Genomic DNA, 17,657 nt, shown 5'->3' with positions numbered 1-17,657 from the left:
GCTGGTTGTATACTACTAGGGGCTGGCTGTATACTACTAGGGTCTGGCTGTATTCTACATGGGAGCTGGCTGTATACTACACGGGGGCTGGCTGGCTGTGTACTACTGGGGGCTGGCTGTAAACTACACGGGGGCTGGCTGGCTGTATACTACTGGGGGCTGGCTGTATACTACTAGGGGCTGGCTGGCCGTATTCTACTGGGGGCTGGCTGGCTGTATACTACTAGGGGCTGGCTTCATACTACTAGGACTGGCTGTATACTACATGGGGGCCGGCTGGCTGTATACTTCTAGGGGGTGGCTGTATACTACTGGGGGCTGGCTGTATACTACATGGGGGCAGACTGGCTATATACTACTGGGATCTGGCTGGTTATATACTAAAGGGGGCTTGCTGGTTATATACTGGGGGGGGGCTATGACCAATGCATTTCCCACCCTTGACTTATACTCGAGTCCATAGTTTTTCCCAGTTTTTGGTGGTAAAATTAGGGTTCTCGGCTTATACTTGGGCAGCCTATACTCGAGAATATATACAGTAAATTACTTAATATCCAGCCCCCATACTTAAACACACATTACAAAAAACATGAGCTAAAGTAGCCAACCCATTTAAGGGAAGGAGACCACTCAACCACAGTTTTACTATATTCCCGAGCCTTTCCTAGAAACACCCCCGACTTTATATTTTTATGGACTAGAATCCAGTTTTGTTTTGCAAACTATCCATGGCATTAAATGAGGATATCCATTCCTGTGTCTTAACACTAGTGTTAATGTAGTATTTTCATGGCTAGCCGCTTTAAATAGGCAGGTCATATTCTAATTATAGAACATCTTCTCTGCTCCGTGGTCAGCACCCTGAATACAGGACCCATCCTCTCCCTCCTCTCAGTATTCCTGGTGGACGATGATTTTTTTCCCTAGGCAACAGTCTCAGTGACACAGAAATAAGAGCATTTACCAGAGTGGAGATAATAGAGGACAGACAGGGCAGATGTACTTAGGTGAATTATATGCTGACAATTCGGTGACATTAGTGATGTAGGAGAGAAGATGATACATCTGATACATAGATGTAAATTCATCACTAGCTGCAAGTGAAAGGGAATTACATGAGACGTGCTGATGTGCAGCCTTCTTCCTACAGAAGCCTAACAAAAGAAGTCATTGAGGGAATCAAAAACCCATTAATTAACCCATCAATTAGACCCACGAAAATTAGAGATTTTTGTAACATTGTATCTGAATATGGCAGAAAAATTGCTGTGCTGTGTCATTATCAGAGATAGGACAATGTCAGCTTTATCCCTCTGAATGCCTGGACTTCTAGCTCGATATTTAAAGAGAGAATAGCCATGACAGGTTACCCCTATAATGCTTAGCATATACTGTATATTACATTTCTATATACAGAAAATGTCATGTAATAAGCGGTGTCATAGGGTTAAGTAGAGCTGCAGCTACAATTCTACCCCCATTACAGTGAAAAACTTGAAAACAAAATAAGAATTAATGACCATATGGAGGGCATATAAATCAACTTAGACCACGCCCAAAATGTGATAGCACCCTGGCCAGGCCTGAGGCCCTACATTTGGTCTAAATGGTTAATTTTCTAAAGTTTTTCTAATGGCAGCAACTGCTCAGTACTTTGTACCAGTATCATGTAAAAGAAGCATGGAAAATATGTGCCTCCTCAGGTTTATTGCAAAATACTAACCAAAATGTTAACATTACTGCTTGTTCCTTTAGAGTACCCACCTCTTATGGAGTCACACACCGGTGCCCACACCTATGCTCAAGGCCATTTGCTATTTGCTCCTTTAGGGCCTGTGTCTAGGGCGTGCAGTTTAGGAAAGTCATTAGGAACAGGAATATGTTATTTTTTTCAATTTCTAAAATTTTATTTCATCTTTTCCTTGGCCCAGAATAGAAAAGAGCTACAAACATGTATATTAGTTACATTTGGTGTCATTTATGTGACTCTCTGCTTACTGTCAGTACTATCAGTGGTCGGATCATGTTCCTTTAACAAAGGGCACAATTTGGTACAAATGAGACATTTTACACACCAAAAGAGGGATGCCACATGGATTTTTCATACAATCATACAATTCCACTAGATAGACAAGTCTCTGGATGAAAATATATCTTAATCATAATTCTAAGAAATGGAAGCACAGAGGGTCACATGTTTTGGAGCACACAGATTACACAGCGCTGCACAGAACTTGCCAGATCAGTCCCTGTCCCCAATGGGGCTAGCAATCTAGTCAACCTACCAGTGTGGCACAGTGGCTAGGGTAGCACTTCTGCCTTGAAGCGCTGGGGTCCTGGGCTCAAATTTTACCCAGGTCAACATCTGCAAAGTGTTTGTATGTCCTGTCCGTGTTTGCGTGGGTTTCCTCCCACACTCCATAAAACATACTGTTAGATTGTTTAGATTGTGAGCCCCATGGAGACAGGGACCAATTTGGTTTTGTGCAGCACTGGTAATCTGTAGGCGCTATATAAATAAAGAATTATTATTATTATGTTTTGGTGTTTGGCAGGAAACCGGAGTACCCAGAGGAAACCCACATAAACACGGAGAGAACATACAAACTCTTTGCAGATGTTTTTTTAATGATTTTTAATGATTTTGGTCAGTCACAAAAAGAAGAAAAAGACCAGCCAAAATAAAGTGCCCCAAGGTATTTTAAAAAGTTGTCTTGAGATAAAGGTGATCTATTATAGATATAAAACTGGATGTTATTTTTAATGTCACAATTGAATTTTTTTTTATAATATCTGACTTTGTTCCAAGATCCATGCAATTATGGAGAGTTGTATTTGTGTCACGTCGTCTCATGCTACACCGCACTAAGAGGTCTCTACATGCATGGCAGCAGGTGCTGAAATCCTGTGTCTACATAGAACGAGCTTGTTCGGTGGTGTCACTTCAATCTGGGAGACATCTTTGTCAATAAAATACTTACAATTTTCTGCTTAATAGTGGATGCACCGCTAATGTGATGCTTATCCAACCACCAATGCATCTCCCAATCAATGTCAATGTATTTCATGTCATTTAACGTCATTTTGATTCAGCTGTGAGTGAGGAGGGTCAATATATTTCATTAGTTTGTTTCACCTGAAGGATACATAAATCAGATTGTATTAGTACAGTGGATTGCCTACAGAGCCGCATACCTGGGTATACAGCTGTCACAATACATGTCTGGCTTCCATCAACAGCTTGGGAGAAAAGCTTTTCGACAACGCTGGGGCATGGGTCTTAACAATGGAATCATGTCTAATATGTCGCTTCTACCTTACATAATGTTACATTATCTTTTCACAGATCCTTCTTGAGATGCCTAGAGGGAATTCACAATTCTGTCATATCTAGCTGTTAATAAGATGATTTAATCCTTTCAACAAATGTAAAGTGCCGCTGTTTCTAATGTACAATCAGCTGAATATTTTTACTGGACTTATATTTAGGGTTTCAGAAATGAAAAAAAGCAAAACTCACAGTAGTCTTAAAACTGGAATATTGGATATTTTAGGATACAGTCTGGGAATAGAGGGCCTAGGGTGGATCAGTAAAATATTTTCATGGGGCCCAATACTGTACAGCTACAAGCAAATTTTACCTAATTCCTAAAGCAAAGTTTACCTATAATTTGCTTTCTAGCCATTTCCTTGGACTGTTATGTTCCTGGGAGACTTGTCAGTATCCTGCTGACTGACCTTGGCCTTTAGAGGGCATCTACCACCAGGATGAAGGGGCTCAAGGCAACATAGCTGTTAATCAAGATTCATTTGCATACAGGCTTTCATCCTGGTGGTAGATTTCCTTTTACTTAGGTCTGTTTACCCATATGGTGAATAACATACTGTGCAGATGTCCTCCAAGCTCACCGTTAGATTCACCTGTTCACCTGCCTAGAACCTGTCTGGAGAAGAGGGGCAGAGTTAGCATAATACACCATAATGCACCATGTGCCAGCGTATGATATATGCAGGGGCATAACTTTAGGGGTTGCAGAGGTTGTGATCGCACCTGGGTCCAAAGGTTTAGGGGGCCCTTATGGTGTCACTTTACCATATGAGAAGACTAGTACTATACTATACATTATAGTCGGGGACCTGGCACAGACTTTGCACTGGGGCCCACCAGCTTCTAGTTACGCCGCTGGATATATGCCCCACTATGTGTTCCTCTCCTTGTCACCAATGTGCACCCGCACATCTAGTTGTGTCTCTGATTTTGATCATTGGAAGTTCTCTTCCAGATGCTGTATCTTGTAAGCAAATATCTCTCCGGATGTGTTGATTGCGTCTTATTTCCAAAGATTTTTTGCCTATTGCCTGTTTAAACAAATTCACAGTAAAGAAATATTTGAATACTGGGTTAAAAGAACAAGTGCAGTAAAATAGAAAAAAACTATTGGGGAAGGCAATTTCACATTGGCCAACAAAATTAATATTGCAAATGTGTTTCCAAGAGTGAGACACAGATTTTTTTAAAGTTTGTGCAGATAGATGACATTTCTTATATATATGTATTTTTTTCTCTAGTCGTCAAACCTTCTAAAAGACTTTCAGTTTGCAGCAATAGATGGAGCCTTTCATCTCTTGGCTGTAGTCCGTGCGAATGCTCAGCCCAGTGCTGCAGCTTCCTGCGGCTTCAGATCAGGTTAAAGCTTTGAAATATTTGCTATCGCTTACCTCTCCGGTTTTTCATGTGCATGGAACATGCTGCTGCCCCTAGCTCTCCTTTTCCCTTCCACCTTTTCATAATCCAGTGCTGGAAACACTTGAAATAAAATGAGAGAAGGCAAGAAGCTATCATAACGGCCCCATGCTGCGGAAGTGGAACTTCAAACCCACGTACAAACTTTATGACCTACTGAGCGGACTTTGTCATGTTGTAACATGGTTACAGAAGATTCTAATTTCCTTGGCCTAGTTTTGTGTCCACCCTTTCTTTCTAACATTCACAAAGTGTGTGAAAATGGATGACAAACCAAGATATAGATGTAGCAAGTAGGATTTATTTAACTATCAACCACAAAGGTCTATGACCACAGTAGAACAGGTTAGCAGCAGTATTCTATAGACATCATTGAAGAACTAGTAATTGTATGGTACTGCTTCTGATGTTACTTGTTCAGCGGATTCCAAAATATTGGAATTTCTAATCAAGAAACTCAAGGAACCATTAATAATCAAGACTTTTATGGAACAGCATCAACTCAACATATTCTGTAATTAATCTCTCTATATACATCCCATATCAATACAGGCAGTCAGGGTTACGTACAGGATAGGTTCCATAGGTTTGTTCTTAAGTTGAATTTGTATGTAGGTAGAAACTCTATATTTTATAATTGTAGCTCAAGAGAAACATTTATTTGCCTCAATGACAATTGGAGTTTAAATTTTTTTTGCTGTAATGGGACCAAGGATTATCAATTACAGACACCTTACAGCTGATTATTGCATCCTGGGACTATAGTAACATCCAGAGAGCTTCACCAGAGGTCACAGTGGGCAGAGAGGTCCGTCTTTAAGTAGGTGACTGACTATAATATTATATAGAAAATATGACAGATTTACAGGCAGTCCCTGGGTTACGAGCAAGATAGGTTCTTTGAGTTTGTACTTAAAGGGTTTGTCTACTTTCAGCAAACACTTGATATAGTTTGACTAATGATAAGTTTTACAATTTTGCGATATACATTCTGTATCAATTACTTATGACTTTCAAGATCTCTGCTTGCCTTCCAGCTACATAAAGCTTTTATGTTTACTTCCAGTGGAAAGAAAGCTGCCCATGGTCTTGTGATGGACAGGCAGGTGCACAAGAAGTTAGTATCATAGAGACTAATGATAGTAACTGTCCATCACAAATCCATGGACAGATTTCTATCCACTGAAAGTAAACATTGAAGCTTTCTATAGAATGACAGGAAGCAGAGATCTTGAAAGCCATAAGTAATTGATACAGAAAGTACAGTATGTTGGAAAATTGTAGAACTTTTCCTTACTCAAGCCATATCAATTATTTCTTAAAACTGGACAACCCCTTACAGTTAGATTAGTATTAAAGTCGCAACAGGTAAATTTTATCACTGTAGCTCCAGACAATGTTTTTTTTGTTCCTGTCAGAATTGGATTTTCAAAATTTTGTTCTGTCATGGGAACAAGGATTATAAAAAAACTAACCTCATTACTAACACCTTACAGCTGATCATTGCAACCTGCTACTATAGAAAAGCATCCAGAGAGCCTCACCACTGGTCATAGAGGCCGGTCTATAACTAGGGGTCATCTGTAAGTCTGTGTCCTTAAGTCAAGGACCATCTGTATTGGGATTGTGATACTGTAAGCTTTGTGCATGTGCTGCTCTCTACTGTCAAATGGGTGGTGCCCGGCCGCCTCCTCAAGCCCAGAACAACCAATTTGATATATCCATATTAGCATAGTTTTAGTCAATGTCAGTATGCAGTATGCTTATTAGGCTCTCTAACAGCAAAGGGTGGTCCTGGAGTAGAACCACCCATCTGACAGTAGAGATCTGAAAATAATGGCATTAATTGCTTGTGAGTGATGGAGGCTAGTAAGAAAATCCCACCTACAGCAGAATCAGTGGAACAAAGGGGCACATTTACTAAGGACCATGCCCCAGTTTGCTGCACTAGGCATCATGCGACACAAATTTGTGGGCGTTCCAGTACTCAGTCGGACTGTGCGCCAGATTTATTATGCAAAGCCCGAGAGAATTGTGTCGCACATCCCATGTTAAAGGAGATCTCAAAAAAAAGTAGTGCACTCTCTTGACGCAGTGCAGAGGGATCCAGATTCATGAAGAACATGCACCAGAAATCCTGAATCTGGCGCCCCCTGCACACTACACAGGCAAACTGCATTGTGCCCCAATGTCTATTATAGGCTACAAAGAGTTGGAGTTGATGGAGTTGGTGAAAGGTCTTTTTTTCTAAGGACTGAATGTTGTCAATGACAGCAAAATTAACCTGTAGAACTCATATATCACATACCAACCAAGTACAATGAACCCTTTACCTCTAAAATTCTGTGTTCCATTTTAGGACGTTAAAAAACTTACCCGGCATATTTAGTTAAATGAAAGTTTAACATTATTTACAATTAGCTTTTCTATAAAGGATTGTTATAGTAATAACTATAAATGAGAAGGATAACGTTTTACATTATGTCTTTAAAAATTAGCCAACTTATTTGGGAGAAGTGAAAGGATAAAACAGTATTGATGTCACTGATCCGTCAAAAAAAGTTATAATGCAAAGTTTCAGGCTCAACTGTATCCATCCTTGGTTAGAAGTCGCAATGAACGGACCCAGACTGCAATGTTTGGATGTGTGTCGAACATTGGGGCACATTTACTTACCCGTCCGGCGGAGTTCAGCGAAAGTGCATTGTCTGACGATAATGCAGCGATTCACTAAGATCACACTCCTGATATCCTGCATGTGTTGCTTCCCCGCTCAGGTCCGACGGTGTTCACCGTCTTCTTTGTGGTGCATGTAAGTGCATTGGATTACGACACAATTTTAAAGTTAAATCCTGCGCTCAGGCCGAATCAGTCGGATTGTCCGAAGCCCCCCAATATGTGTTGTATGGAAGCCAGCACAGACACCTGTTAAATACCCGAAAACGCTGCACAGTACGCCGAAAGTGCGGTCCACGACCCTTAGCAAGTGAGCCCCATTGTGTAGCATCGGCATTAGGTGGTGGACATAGCAGGTTTCCATGAACCGGAAGTTCTGGCTGAAGTTCGGGTTCAGTGTTGGGGCTCAATATTTGTACTTCTATTCAAATGCCAGATTGGGGGGCCTTCATTTACTCTGGTGTTACTGGTGGGGTTCGCGTCTGTGCTTGAATCCATTTATCCCTAGTTAGAAACTTTCAAAGCTTGGCTATAGTCGATATCCACTAGTCATATATTTTGCCTTATATGTTCCATAATAGTATTTTATATGATTTCACAGAAACATCTGATCTCTATTGCTCTTTATGTTATATGCAGTTTAATGATTTCTATCCCAATATCTACTAGTAAAGGAAACTCATGATTTTGGACCAAATTTGTGTACATGATATAATAGTAATATTTGTGTTTTATGTATACTTGGCATTTAATAAAGTAAGACTATCTATTTTGAAATGCAGGGTTTTTTTGAGTCTTTTTTTGGTGTAAATTTTAAAAAGGGCAAAAATTTTTGTGCAACTCCATTTTCTTTTTTACGCATGGTCAGGAATAGAGTCTGTGGGGCAGATTTATCAAGCAGTCTGAAAGTCAGAATATTTCCAGTTGCCCATGGCAACCGATCACAGCTCAGCTTTCATTTCACCAGTGCTCATGGATATTTTAAAGGGGAGCTGTGATTGGTTGCCATGGGCAATTGGAAATATTCTGACTTTCAGACTGCTTGATAAATCTGCCCCTTTGTGCGCAATTATTTGTGCTCTTTAGGAACAAATCCATGTTAAATCAGGTGCAAACATCTGGTAGCAGGAGAAATACAAAGACATATTAGGCAAAAACTAGGATTTCTGCTACATGACGAACTGCTTGAGAAAATTGCACTAATACCCAAATGTGCCTTAAAAAGTCAATAAAATACAACCAAACAAAGCATCAGACTAAGATAAATCTGCCCCATAGTATTCCTATTATTTTCTTTTTATTTTCCAATTTGATTCTGTTAGAACCTGGGTTATGGGCTAGTTATCGTATATTCTCGAGTATAAGCTGACCCGAGTATAAGCCGAGACCCCTAATTTTACCACTAAAAACTGGGAAAACATATTGACCCGAGTATAAGCCGAGGGTGGGAAATGCATTGATCACAGACCCCCCCCCAGTATATAGCCAGCAAGCCCCCAGCAGTATATAGCCAGCAAGTCCCCAGTAGTATATAGCCAGCCTGCCCCCAGTAGTATACAGCCAGCCTGCCCCCAGTAGTATACAGCCTGCCCAGCCTGGCCCCAGTAGTATACGGCCAGCCCAGCCTGGCCCCAGTAGTATACAGCCAGCCCAGCCTGCCCCCGGTAGTATACAGCCAGCCCAGCCTGCCCCCAGTAGTATACAGCCTGCACAGCCTCCCCCTCCAGCGGCCCCGATGGGTAGCGCTGCTACCACAATGGCAGCGTGGCTCCTCTTCTGGCTTCCGCGCCTGTTTTCTGTCTTCGGTAACATCCTGCCGGCAAGCGCAAAGTATGACAAGGCTGGGAGAAAAACATGGCGGCGCCCTGCAGGATGTTACCGAAGAAAGAAGGCAGAACACAGAAGAGGACCCGCGCTAACATCAGGGAAGCAATGCTACGCATCGGGGCCACCAGAGGGTGAGTATGTAAGGGTTTTTTTTTTAGTGCTGGGCTGGCTGTATTGACTCGTGTATAAGTTGAGGATTTTCAGCATATTTTTTGTGCTGAAAAACTCGGCTTATACACGAGTATATACGGTACGTGCTATAAACTCCTGTATGTATGGGAGACATGATAACAGCTAGTCTCCAACTACCAGCAACTGAGTCAACTGAGAATTAGACATAGAGCCTACATAGGAAAAAACTTCTAAAATGCATAAGCAAGGTCAAATGTCGTGGAAAGATTATCCCGGCACTTGCTCCACAGAGGTCAAATGTCATCACATGTTAAATATCATGTTCATATGCTGTACACTGATTATGACAGAAAAAAAAAATTCATTAATACAAAAAAAAACATAAACATTTTTTACCCATATACTTTTAATGGAAAAGAAAACATAAAAATGCAATGGGAACATGCAATTACCACACATTTTTTCAGTTTTGTCATCTATAAATTGTTTCATAGAATTTTTTTTCATACGCAATTCATTGTGTGAAGGGCTGTTTCAAATGCCTTTTATATCTAATGTAAAGACTGGCCCTTAGCCATGTTCTCTTAGAGGTTACCTCAATGGGGAATTGGTACTGAGTACACCTCAGGGTGACCAGCCGGAGCTTGATCCTAACCTCCTGACCTGTCTTGAATCTGATCATTCAACTCACATTTTACAATTTTGTATTTATACTTTTTATTTATTATTACTTAATTCATCATCTTCCGACAAGATGAACCATTTGTAATAATTCTTCACTGTTTTCAGTTTTTCCTGTTTTTAGGTTCAGATTTTGCTGCAGATTTTTGATGCAAAGACAAGTGGCTTCAAAAAGAATAGAATATATAAATATACATACAGTTCTTTAAGGCTCAATCCACTTCAGATTTTGGATGTGCAGCAACATTTGCACCAAATGAGTCAGAGTGCAGAGGAGGGGACTCCAAACTTCAAAATGATATATTATGCCGGAAAGAGGAGATTTGTGATTGTAGTTATATCAGTTTTCTTGCCTCACAATTGTCTCAATTTCCTCTTTAAGCTAAATGCTGCAACTTTTTAGTGACATTTGCTAACCTACTGTATTTTTCACTTGAGCCTACCTACGTCAGATTTATCAAGTGAATCCAAAAGTGGAAGGCAGATTTATGAACTGTGACTTTCCAGATCCACTCCAGTACATCTTATTCATAGGAAAAACCTGGCAAAGGAATTTGTTGCGCAAAAATTTGCAACTTTTTGCAGCTTTTCACCAAAAAGTATCATATCTAATTTATCAAACCACCATTCTACTATGATAAATCTAACATACAAAAAGCTACTGAGACAGTTAAAAAACTGGTTTCAAGAAGACTGCTTAGTTTTAGTTTAGTGCTACTTTTCCATGGGAATCATATATCACTGTACCTATATATTACTATGATGTTCCCGAATCCTGTCCTTGACACTGTGGTCAATTCTTGAAATCTGGACAATAGACAGTCCATTATTCATGGACTGTACACAATCATGTGCTTCTAGCTGAAGGCCTAATTCGCCCATATGTATATTCCATAGTGAACACGGTCAGAAGATGTATCCTTTGGCTTTCATCATTGTATTCTGAAATCCGTGAGTTTTCAGGCAACCATAAGCTTGCTCCTTTTTGGTCTATTTTGCAGACCAATGACTTACCTCAACGTCTTCCGCTCAATGAAAATCATAGACAGTACACGCTATAGTCCACAGACTATAGGTTTGATTGGGAAATCCTACAAGCGCACAAAACAAGTTTCTATGACCAACCTTTGGATTGACCTCGGTCATGGGGATTTGGGCTTAAATGTTTTGACCTGAATGTTAGTAGGCCATATGAATTAGATTCCCACCAATCTTAAAATATCACCCCCTACAGTTCATTTTGCTTGGTTGGTGCAAATGCTGCAGCTTATTGAGCCAAAGAGGATTCAGCCAAAAAGAGTTATATGCATCTTTACTTTATATACCCCTTTTTCTCTGAAAAGCAGAACCTTGTCTTTGCTGCAGTTTCACTGGGAAGAAGGGACTCTTTGCATCACACAACACTGTGATGACCAGAGTATTGTCCTCAGTCCTGTGGTCAGGCAAGTGAACAGAATTTTTTCTAGTCATAGGGTTCATGTATCATAGTTTTCGGCAGCCACTTTTTCAAGTTTCCTGAAGTTGTTCTATTTAATCATTGCAATGTATCTGAAGTTTTTTTCCTTTGTGATACATATGATGAGTTGTCTGTTTAGTCTCACTTTTGCAACTTTTTGTTCCGGTGTGCAACTTTTTACTCCCAAATAGTAGCTGTGAAAGTAAGTCTGGGTCTAGCATGCTCTGTTTTGTGACTTATTAGGGTGGTGGCACATGTGGTGTTTTGAACCCATTTTTAGGCTGCTTTTTAGCAGTCGGCTTTTAAAAATGCATGTGTTCTTAATTAAGATAATTGGGAAAACGGTCAAAAACGCATGTGTTTTCAAAAACCAATGCGTTTTTTAATGGTCCGCTTAAAAATGGCCTAAAAATGGGTTCAAAAGGCCACGTGTGCCACCACCCTTTAGGCGTCAAGAATGGGACATTTTCAAAGCCCAAAAGTCGTGAAAGTTGAACAAACATCTGGGCTACAAAGATAAATATGGCCACTGTATTACATCCTTGAGGCAGGAAACTTTAGTACGCTGCTTGATTCTAAAAAGTCGCAAAAAGACACCTAAAATGTCACAAACTGTGAAAAGTCGCACAAAACAAACAAAAAGAACGCAAGAGGAGTGATACATGTCCCCTATAAAATGTATTTATTTTTTTTAGTCCTGTTTAATAATATATTGACTTGTGAACTATAAAAGAAGCAAGCGCGATGCTGATCTTGGAATTACATCAACGCATAGACATAGAGTATGCCCAAAGTTTTATTAAAACACTTTCCTCCTAATAATCAGTCTGCCATGCTATAAATCCCAAGGGGTGTCCAGAGATTCAGAATGAAAAACAGAACACAGATGCTTTTCTGGATTGTAGATTCCCTCAATAGTCTGTGCCAAAATTTACACATGATGTAAACTGCGACCATTTGGAGTCCTAGGTCTGATGTAAGAAATACTGCTAATATTATAGCGCAGGATTTGGATAATCATGTAATAATCCTCTCCTATAAAATGCAGGATTATCTCATAGTTATCCAAAGTCAACTTTTTAATACAAGATGTTTAAGACGTTTTAACGTTTTGTTTGCTGGGAAGACATGAATTTTAGAACAGAGCTTTTTAATTATACTTTGCCGGAGCGGAATGGGTCAGTGACTTCTTAACCTTCTGAGATTTAGAAGCCAGATGTATTATTTTCTGATTTTGCTGCTTTCATACTCTATTATATATTTCATACTCTATTCATATTTCTGTAGTCAGAGACCTACTAAGATGTGCCTGACTGTAAGACGTGTCCATTGAGAACTGATCATTTTTGCTTTTGCGTCTGTTTGTTTTGATACTCATTATGTCTCCATTGTTTCGTTTTTATTTTAAGATCCACAAAAAACTGCTGTAGGTTTAAGAATGGTCAGAAGGCATTGGTTCTCCAGTATCACCCATTTTTGCAGACCCAAAGACTTTTAATGCCTGCAGTAATTCTAAAGCGTAAAAAAAAAACAGGACAGTATCTAAATTTTTTTGCAATGGGCAACAGAAATGTGAAAAAGCACATATAAAAGAATGCTGCAGTAAGGCACCAGTGAAAATGACTAAAACGGAAAAAAAAACGGATGTGTGAATGAGGCTGGTGACACATGTGGTGTTAGAGGTCTTTTTGAATGCATTGAATAAAAGCATGCGTTGTGAACATATGCATTTTTTAAAAAGTTCAGTTGTGTACGTGTTTTTAGGACGCAACGCTTGATGTACTTTCGTTGAATACATCTGTGACTCTTGGAATTTGTAAAACGCACTGGCCGTGTTTGCATGTGATTGCATGTATTTTAAAACACAGACCAAAAGTTCAACCATGTAAAAAAAATATGTAACCACATTGAAACAAAATGCACCTCACATACACACACACAACAAGTGAAGACACATCAAGAATCCAATTTGGAAACCCAAGAAGCAAAACTTATGTGTTTTGATATGAACCAAAAACACAATGTAAAATACGGCACAAAAACGGCACCAGCTTTAGCCCATTTTTTAACATTTTTATTCCCTGTTTTAACAGTAAAAATGTAAAAAAAAACCTCATTTTAACTAAATTAATAATAAAAAAAGGCCTAGTTATGGCATATGAAATGTATAAAGTAAAGAAACTAAAAAATCCTGCTGGTTATTATTATCCATAATGACTGTAAAAATCTTATTGATTATATTTGACTGATATTCCCATCATGTTCTTTCATCTACACTTGAACACATTACTGGGACTTGTAGCTCTTTTACATGAAATGTCCAAATCTACAGGTTTTTTTTTTTGTTTTTTGTAAGCATTAGCTAAAATCTACTCTAGCACACGACACTAGGGGGCGCTGTAGCCTTCTTAATGGCTTTTTGTGAAGTGGAAAACGCGAATACTTTTTGTTCCTGGACTGGTGTCATTCCCTATTTAATGGCTGTCAGTGAGCAGGAGAGACAACGTAGCGACTAATTAAAACCAAATTGCAGGCAGGAGATGACTGCACATGAATGATATTGTCATTAATACTGATTTATCATGCACCTGGGTAAGGTGAGGAAGGGCGGGAGAAAATTTCTCCAGCCTTGTTTAACCCTTTCCCTGACAAAGACTCTTTGTTTCGGCAGGGCATGTGTCGAATAACAATATGCAATGGAGCACCAGAAATAAATATAATAGTCATCCCTAGCAACATTAATAATAATGAATAGTAGTGAGAATTTGTATTTATATGTACCCTATACACATTGCTAGGTTTCATAGCTTTTGATTTTCTTTCTTTTCTTATGTGGTGAAAAAATCCTTTCATTCACACTGAATTGCGCAAAATTTGATCCTTGTGATTTGCCATAGATTCCCAGGATGCACCAGAACTTACCATTACTTCAGGCTCCGCGTCCAGGAGCCACAATGACAGCGTAAGCAATGGAAGCAAATATCTATCTATCTATCTATCTATCTATCTATCTATCTATCTATCTATCATCTACCATCATCTACCCATCCATCTATCGTAGCGGGTGGTGGTGTCCATCATTTGTGGATCACTATCCCGCTCACCTACCTCGGGGAGTGCGATTGTCTCTCCGGATTGGATTGACATCGCCTCCCTTTAGCCAGGTTGATACTTACCTTGTGTATAGAGAGTGGTACATTTTGTGTGACACGCTTAGGCATTAACATGCCCTTATCTAAAATGGCGTCATTATTAACCTCGTAGATGTCGGCACTTGTACGCCGTGTGGTCATTTGCCCTTATTTAATTTGGGAGTTTATGTACCTCTGGGCGTGAGTACGCCTGTGTGACTACATAGTCCTTGCAGCTAGATAGTGGGAGCATGCGCTGTTAGTTTGTATACAAACCTCGTTTGGCGGCTCTGGATCGAAAGTACACCTACCCGTCTCCGGGTAATCTTTTTCATTTGTACCTGCACTTTGTATACACCAATGAAGTATTTTATAGGTTTTTGTACTTGTATATGTACATAGTTAACAAGATCATGTATTAATTAATAGACACTGTACACATGATCAATGTATTATGTATCTATCTATCTATCTATCTATCTATCCATCTATCTATCTGTCTATCTGTCTATCTATCAATCTTTACCTAAACCAGGCTACATACCTTAAAGGGGTTGGCCACTTTACCTCATGGCCACTTTGTAATGCATGTGTTAGGGCTCTTTTACATTAGCGTTGGTGCTCAGCTGCAGTTTCGTATTTGTTGCATTTTGGCTTAGTTGTGTATCCGTTTTTCTTCTGTTTTGTTTCTGTGATGCATCTGTTTTGTCTCCATGTCCGCAAAAAAAAACTGAAGGTTTAACATTGCTTTGAAAACATCACACCTGGTTTGTCTCATCAGTGAAAAAAACGGATGTTTCATCATTTTTTTTTTTGTGGACCCATAGACTTCTATTGCCTTTTGTGATCCACATCCGTGAAAAAATAGGACATGTTTCATATTTTTTTCCACAGACAACAGTTCAGAGAAAATACAATCCAATTTAAAAACACCCATAGAAAGCAATGGCTTTGTGAGGAGCTTTATAAATCACTGAACCACAATCATGAAAAACAAAGCCAATGTGAAAGAGCCCTAAGTGTGGGGGCAGGATATTAGGTAACTTACCAATATACATCTATTAAAAGTTCTGCTCCGCTTTCTTGATATGTGAAGTGAAGCCTCCTGTCTTTTACCTCATCAGCCAGATATTCCTGACCATAAAATGGCCGCAGATGGAGGGTCATGTGATCTCTAACTGATCTGACTGATGAGGTAAATGACAGGAGCCTTCACTTTACATATCAAGAAAGTAGAGCAGACCTTTATTCCTAATTTTTACCTGATATCCTGCCCCCCGCACTTACACACACATTACAAAAACATGTCACCATATATGACACTTTGTTTTATCTGTTTCCCTATATGTTTGTGATATATTCTTTGAAAACATTGGCTCACATTTACTAGTCTTGTATAATTTGTAGAGTAAACTGAGAAAATCTTAAGTTACATCAAACATATTACAGTGGCCGAAGAAGCGTTATTTATGCCACTTTTTGTTGTCTTAGTTTGCTCTTTGAGTAAACCAAACCTGTCTACCAAAACCTTTAGATTAACCTAAAAGAACACTCCAGTCACAACTGATTCATTGAATTACACCTTGTGCAGGGCCTAAATGAATGAGCTTCGACTGGAGTGTTCCTATTAGGGAATATTTATATGGCCCCTTGCTCATTTTATTAACAAAAATCATCCATGAGAATGTTTTTTTTTTTTTTTAAAGCATTCGGGTAGTATCTAGGGGTGAGTGGACACTTTCGACTTTGCCTTCAGTATTTAAAGACTTTAAACCTACGATCATTGACAAGGAGGTGCGGGGGCTTGAATAGAACGTCAAACACCCAAATTTCCAGCTGAATTATCAGTTTGGGGAACCAAACCTGCAATATTTGTTATGGACCTGAACATTGTGGTTCGTGTCATCTCATCACTACTGGCAACCATTTTCATAACCTAAGTCATTTGTCAAAAACTGGCAGACTAGGACATGGACATCCTCTTCTTTTTACACAGGCTTCAGATCCATAGACTAAATTTAACACAGTTATGTATTCGGTATTCCCATTTGGGGATTCCCATTTAATTTTATTAATCTACCATATAAATACATTTCTTCTAATTACCTGTGGGAAGATAATTGTCCCTTAGAAAGAAGATAGCTGTCCTTGGATATGACCACCCCTCCCCACACACCCTGCAGCGATTGACAGAGATGCGCTATTGAGTCCTGCCTGACCACCTGGATTCAGCATTCATTATCACAGGACAGCTGTGGGACAGGCAGTAAGTCCTGGATATTTTAGGTACAAAACCAATTTGTTTCTTCATGCAGTCTTTCCAGCCACAGTGGTCGTATCCAATAACAACAATCTTATTTATAAGGGACAACATGGACACATTCATGTGAAATTAGCTTCAACACAGAGGAGCCACACTGGCACCATAAAAACCCAATACAGTTTTGAGGTGAGGTTTTGAGGTTTTTTCTCCCTCTGTGCATAGATTATTTTCAATATTTTTTGCAATACTTTCTATATCTCTATAGTACCATCCTAAAAAAATGTAACCATTTTATCTCATAAACTTGTATCTGTATACATGACCTTGTCCCCTTCTCCGTAAGAAAGAAGAAAAAATGAAATTTATATGACTAGATATACAGAACGCCATTTTTTCACCACTTTTTCTAAAAACAGGCACATGTGAGTGTAGAATTTTGTGTAAAATGAGGGCATATATTGGCCCCTAAGGGGCATGTTTTATATATAAGTATTTAGATATACCATTGTTGATACAGACTCACACCTTAATTCTTTGACGGTTCTACGGATTGTGATCTTGTGTTGCCTAGGACAAGACTTCAGGATCTGGTCATTTATCTTCGCTTTATTAATTGATTTGCTTCTAAATAATAATAAAATGAACACAGGACTCAGCCCTTTCTCATTTTGCGTTTCTGTTTTTTACTCCCCCCATTACAAAGGCAATAACTTTTTATTTTTCCGTTTACAGAGATGTGTGAGGGCT

The 17,657-nt window shown here is 39.3% G+C and overlaps 1 long non-coding RNA gene across 1 annotated transcript; it reads right to left on the bottom strand.

Annotated features, from left to right (window-relative positions):
* Positions 1-3,905: 3,905 nt before the first annotated feature.
* Positions 3,906-4,804, bottom strand: LOC140125705 (uncharacterized). The gene is made up of 2 exons (XR_011854704.1): positions 4,720-4,804; positions 3,906-3,944 (listed from the first exon to the last, which is right to left on the bottom strand). It is a non-coding gene; the product is annotated as an uncharacterized lncRNA (long non-coding RNA).
* Between the last annotated feature and the right edge of the window lie 12,853 nt (positions 4,805-17,657).

The sequence above is a fragment of the Engystomops pustulosus genome, chromosome 4, assembly GCF_040894005.1.
Source record: "Engystomops pustulosus chromosome 4, aEngPut4.maternal, whole genome shotgun sequence".
NCBI classification, from domain to species: domain Eukaryota; kingdom Metazoa; phylum Chordata; class Amphibia; order Anura; family Leptodactylidae; genus Engystomops; species Engystomops pustulosus.
This window is presented reverse-complemented; position numbering and strand designations above follow the sequence as displayed.